A 6,202-nucleotide genomic window follows, 5' to 3' on the forward strand; every position below is an offset into this window, starting at 1 on the left:
GATTCTACACATAAGGTCTGTACTCACCCCCCATAAAGCTGTTCAGTAGAATTTGGCAGTTTGGAGGTATTCTGATGTGGGATGTGAGACGGGATTATCAGCAACACAGCATCAAATGTTTCCTTTGACGTCTTTTGTCCCATTGAGGTGCATATCATGGCGGAGCTTGATAGACCTCCAAGGAAGGCATGTGTGTGAATGAATATGCATTTGTGTGTGTGCATGCAGACCGGAAGGTGTGAGTCATTCAGATTGTCCAGAAGCAGCAATGAAGGAGGTTCAGTTCCTCCAAATATCTTTGAAGATTAAGATGACAGACCAAAGAGAACCAGTGCAGCCAGACTTTCCATTTCAGAATCAAACGAGCCGCCCGGTCACTGATATGACGGAGCTGCTGGCTACATCCGGCTGGGTGGCTGCACACTGAAATACATAAACCAGGAATGTCTGCCTCGCCGCGATCTTTAGATCAGCTCGGAGAATTACAGTAAGACCGTGTACTGCACAAAATGGCAACAGGGGGTGAAAAAGTTGCTGATCAGCCCCAGTCGCTCTATGTGTAGTTCGCTATAGCCATCAACTGATACCGATCAACTGCTCAGCTCAGGATACATCTCATGAAAAAGAAAACGTTTTTTAATTTCACCTCACTTGTAACCAGAGCAAAAGATCTGGTTTAATTAGTTAGATGAACATGTTTTCTTTATGCTCATCCTAAAGTTTTTTTTTGTTCTATATGAATATCTATTTCCATCAATTGATCAATGTATTGTCATTGGACAGGTCAACAGGTCTTTGGTATTTGATAGATGTGTTCAGAGTGTGACCAGGGTCAGAAGGGTTACTTTAAAAAAGTAATCCAATACAATTCCTAATTGCTTGTTAAAAAATGTCAGAAACCTCATCCAAGTATCACATTACTTTCTGTTACTTTTTTTTACTTTTGGATTACCTCAACACCAAATATGTAAATAAAGACAGAAAGAGAGAAAGAGAAAGTAAATATATAAAATATGCAATAATAGGATGATGTGTATTCTTTAAGACAACACAACAATGTAACCTTAGGAAAGAAAACCAAGATTTTTAGAATCAAAGATATGTCCTCTGCACAGTGCATTTTGAAAGAAAAACTGACTGACTTTTACTACATAACATAACTGTAACTGATTAGTTAGTTTTCTTCTGTATCCTGATTAGGTACCTCAGTTACATATAATCTATTACTCTGTGTGGCACTGTATGAAATGTGTTGAACTCGTCAGCACAAACTGTGTTTAGTTACACTGTGACACTAATTTAGTTCACTTTAAAGCCTGTACAAGGAACTTCTATATTGTGTTGATTCTGGCTGCCAAAAGTACTGGTCTGTGGACCAAAGCAGTAGTATTTCCAGCACCATTTCCATTGATTTTAAAACGAATCTGACTGAATCTGACCCGATGGCAGGCATTAAGAGTAACTATATGGAAATAGTCTCTCTCTGAAGGTCTTGTCATTTTTGTAGGTCAGTATTAAACTGAGACTGGTTCATAACCAGTTAAAAACTCCTTAGCACATTTAATAAATGGTTATTTAGTTCTAGCAATGATGAATATTTATTTAGGAAATGTATACATTTGGTAATACTTTATATTAAGGTACACATATTTCCCATTAACTAGTTGCTTATTAGCATGCATATTAGTTGTATCTTTTTATGAATTATAAAGCACTTATTAATGCATTATTCTGCAGGACCAAATATCACAGTTTGTTGGTATGGGGCTGGAGAACATTATGACCAGCATTTATATATATTTTATACATATTTTGTCTGTCAAAAACAGGAAGGTGATTACACATTTTAAAAAGCTTGTGAATGCAGTGTTTAATATGCATTAAACAAAGTTAAAATAAAACTGAAAAACTATAATGACCTAACCCTTAAAACAGGATACATGACCTCATTACTTGGTATTTTTAAAGCTTTATTAACAGTAGAGTTTAGGTGTAAAAATATACAGATGATTGTACTTTCTACCTTTTACCAGCAGAGGTCGATAAAGTTCTTAGAATATTCCTTGCCCCTTTGAGGCTTGAATTTAAGCAACAGTACCATGACAGTACAGACTAGGAGACAGTATTATTAATATATTATTAAAATTAAAAAACACATCCTTTTTTTTAGATTTTAAATGTTCTTTGCAAAGGACAAGGAGTTCTACAGAACCATCTAACCACAAGCATCAAGCGCAGTTATCTGAATAAGACAGATGCAGTCATCTTGTCCTCAGGTCCTCTGGCACACTTTCATAACATCTGTGTCCATGTTAGCTTAAACTCAAAGCATGAATATGAATTAAAACAGAGTATATCATTAGAATATTAGGGAAAAAGATGTCCCTGGAGGTATCACAAACTTATGGTAATGAAGCTTTCTTTCCTGTGTTGGTGCATCAGTTCACTGTTTGTCCATCAAATATCAGTTCACTTCGTAAAGTTTACTCTTTTTCAGCTTCACGTAAAAACCTGTAAACAGGTACAGTATAAAAAGGCATTTATTAACTCGTTAAAATTCTTCATTCACCATCTAAAATTTGCCGGCCCCTCTCTCTTTCTTGTTTTATTGCTTTCAGATGTGAAACAGCACCAGTATGCGAGAGCTGAGTTGGATTCAGTTCAGGAGAACTAACAGTGTTGGTATTTGTCCTAAACTGTCCATCAACACATCCTCATTTCTTTAACATAAAGCTAAACTTAGTTCACAGGTCGGAACATTCCCAAGTGTCAGAACAGCAAAATTGTGAGTCACTTATGTATTTCCACGCATGTTAGCTTACTCATACAATATCAACAATCCAGGACCTCGCAGACATTCCTGTATGTCTAACTGAGGTTTCTACTTGACTTGTTCTTGATCAGTGTCTGGTTTGGACTCCGTGTACACCTGGTGAGTAAACCACTCTTTCCATCTGGCTTTATGTTTGTAACAGAGGAATTAAACACCAGTTAGGAGCTTTGGCCATCATTCCTATTATTGACTACACACTAGGGCTTTCACTTTTTACCTGAAATTTGAACTGCCATTTGGACGTTGTAAGCAATTAAATATTTGACATATAAATTTAGAATTCACAGCAACTGCTACAGACTGTGCCTTGTACTGTGTTTGTAAATTGTCCTACTGTCCAGGCTATTGTTGTCACAACTGTGGAACACAAAACTGATTTTGAAAATAAGCAAGGAGTGCTTAATGGATAATTACACCGAATCCTCTCGGAAGTAATGTGTCGAACTTGTTAACTTCACACTCAACAACAAAACACAGTCCCCGTTAACTTCACACTCAAAAACACAACAAAAGTCTCCTGTTAGTTTGTCACACAAACCAACCTGTGGCCCTTTGCTGCATGTCATCCCCTCTCTCCCCTTGTCTTTCTTCAGTTGCTCCTATAAAATAAAGGCAATAAATGAAAGTTTGATATATCTGTCTCTATCTCTTTCTCATTTGTCAGATCAGGGTTCTACTCTAGAGCTAGATCCTTTTCTAATACCTTTCTTCAGTTACATTCAGGTACACATTCTACATGTGAACCATCTGCAATTTCTTCATAGGGTACAAACACATTCACATACTCACATGCACCCACACCAGGATCCTGTACCAGAACATGAAGTTGTGGCTTGCCAAATGATGTGTAAGCCACACTACCAGCACTGTCAGTTAAAAACAGGAGGGAGCTGCTACATAACACACTGACAGCTCCTTCTGACACACACACATTACCCTTGCAAAACCTCACACACACGTCTGTGAAATAATCAGACGTTTCATGCCGGTGTGCCTGACAATGACCTCATACATGTGACGATGAAAAGCCAAGCAAAACCAGCTTTCGATGATGATAGTTAAACACACAGAGCTAACTGAGACTATTGGATTTCAAAGGAAACAATTTCAATGACCAGCCATCGAACGCTCGAAAACACCAGAAACCACGCGAACACCGCAAGAGGACATAGAAAATGTGATTCATTTGCATCCGGTTTCCCTCAGAGCACTTCATCTGCAATTTAAATGCACACACACACATTTCATATTTGCATGAGTTGTGTAGCAAGATAGCTTTTATGCGCTGGTTCCAAGTCATTCCTGGCAAGGCTGGCTAACCGAGAAATGTGACGCAAAGTCTAGTACTGAGGATATGCCACAATTCATAAAGGCAAGCATCTGTTTCAGTAAAAGCCTGGTTCTTGGTGCATTGCCAGTTGCCGCTCAAACCCTTCACAGCGCCAAGCCTGACGTTCTTAACAATCCTAACCTGACACTGGCAGGGCTGAAAGCAGCACCTGACACCTGACGCTGTTTGTGCATGAATGTGTTTGAGGAATCTGGCAAATACCTCAGCCTCTTGGGAATGCCAGTAATCCAGAATGCTTCTGAATGATGCTTTTCCGTCTTGGTTCGGATGGAGCTTGATTCATTTGTTCACTTCATGTCAACAGCAGCAACATTAATCATACTTGACTCAGTCTCAGCGGGGGCGAACCTTTTCGTTTTGTATAATCAGAGGAAGACCTATTCATAATACCTGTTTTCTTATATTGGTCAGTTGTGAGGCAGCGCTCAGTTCTCTTGAAAGCCTCGCTGAACTTCGGTGACAACGTTTGCAGCACTTGAAGTACAAGTGGTCCTCCTGTGACTCTCTGAGTTTACACATTTGGAAACCACAAGAGTGAAAGAAATGCATTCTAGTAGCCTCACAAAAAGAGAAGAGAGAACATGTTAAGTTATTTCTGGGTCTGACACTCCAGAGGGATGTGACACGTTGAGCAAGGCAGGGGTGAAGCACTGGCCAGCGAGTGTATGAGAAAGCTGATAACAAGCCGAGAGGAAGCCGGCGCTGTTTATCTGGGCTTTCCGCATAACTATAATCGCCAGGCCTCGCGGTCGTTGAATTATGCGGCCTTACAAATAGTTCGAAACGACCTTGTTCCTCTAGTGGGGGGAGGGAGGTAGGAGGTTTTGTGGTCGGTGGTGTCGGTGGGCAGAGTCGTGTTCTGCCAGTCAGATCTGGCCTCTGAGCCATGTGGAGGTCTGTCAAAAGGAACATTGATGGCTTTTAAAGAGCTGCAGGCCACGACTGGATGGGTAATTTTCATACTTTCTTGATTTGGTGAGGGGCCAAAAGCAACATGCTGGAGGCTCACTCTCTCTGAAACAGGATATTGGGTTAGTAATGGCTGTCAGGGGACCAAGAGAACGACATAAATGTAAGGCTTTTTTCACACATATTATTGAGAGCTAATAGAAGTCTTAACATGTATGAAACCCATTTTAAATAGGATAGTCAGGAACATGTTGGATTGATATTGTGAAAATGGCTCCAAGTTTAGGTCACATTTGACCTTGCACAGTATAAAACAGCTTGTTCTCCCATATGGAGAGAAAGTAAGACCAGAATAATAAAATCCCTAATATAGATTTCTTTTCACATTTTGTGAAAAATGTAAAAAAAATAAAAGCTGTAATTTATATGTTTACAATGTAAATTTTAACTGAATTCGCAACAAAAGAAAATGCGAATTAATGTACGTTTCATCCAGTAAAGTTATGCGAATATTAGTAGTTGGTGCCTCTGCTGGTGGTGCTACTTCTCCAGTCAGGTACCATTAAACCATAAAGAAAAGAAAGTAGCAGCAAAAAATCTCAAACAATGGAGAAATGCATGGAAATATTGCATTTATGTTTATTTCATGTATTAATCTGAGGTCCACAAAGTTCTGACCCTTTCATCTGAAACTATTTTTGTTTTCTTTAGTGTTACATTTTGTCAACTCTCTCTCATTTTTTTTTACCAAAAACAGAGCTATAAAGACATTGAATAATGGAGTTAAATCTTTCAGGTCAACACAAACACAACTCCAAATGAACGATAATGTTGCTCTGTAATTGCTGGAAGTGTAACTAGGCTACTGTTTGCTAACAAGTTCATTATATCAACTTAAAATATGTCAATGTTGTGTTCACAATGTATTTCCACTGCCCCCAAGTGGCCAAATAATCTGTTATTGCAGGTTTATTTATTTATTTATTGCAGGGGGCGGCAGTAGCTCAGTGTGTAGGGACTTGGCTTGGGAACCGGAGGGTCGCCGGTTCCCACAGACCACAAAATATGGAGTGTGGACTGGAGAGGTGCCAGTTTCACCTCCTGTGCAC

The sequence above is a fragment of the Morone saxatilis genome, unplaced genomic scaffold (genome assembly GCF_004916995.1).
Source record: "Morone saxatilis isolate NCDOM2014 unplaced genomic scaffold, NCSU_SB_2.0 Contig1, whole genome shotgun sequence".
Lineage (NCBI taxonomy): Eukaryota > Metazoa > Chordata > Actinopteri > Moronidae > Morone > Morone saxatilis.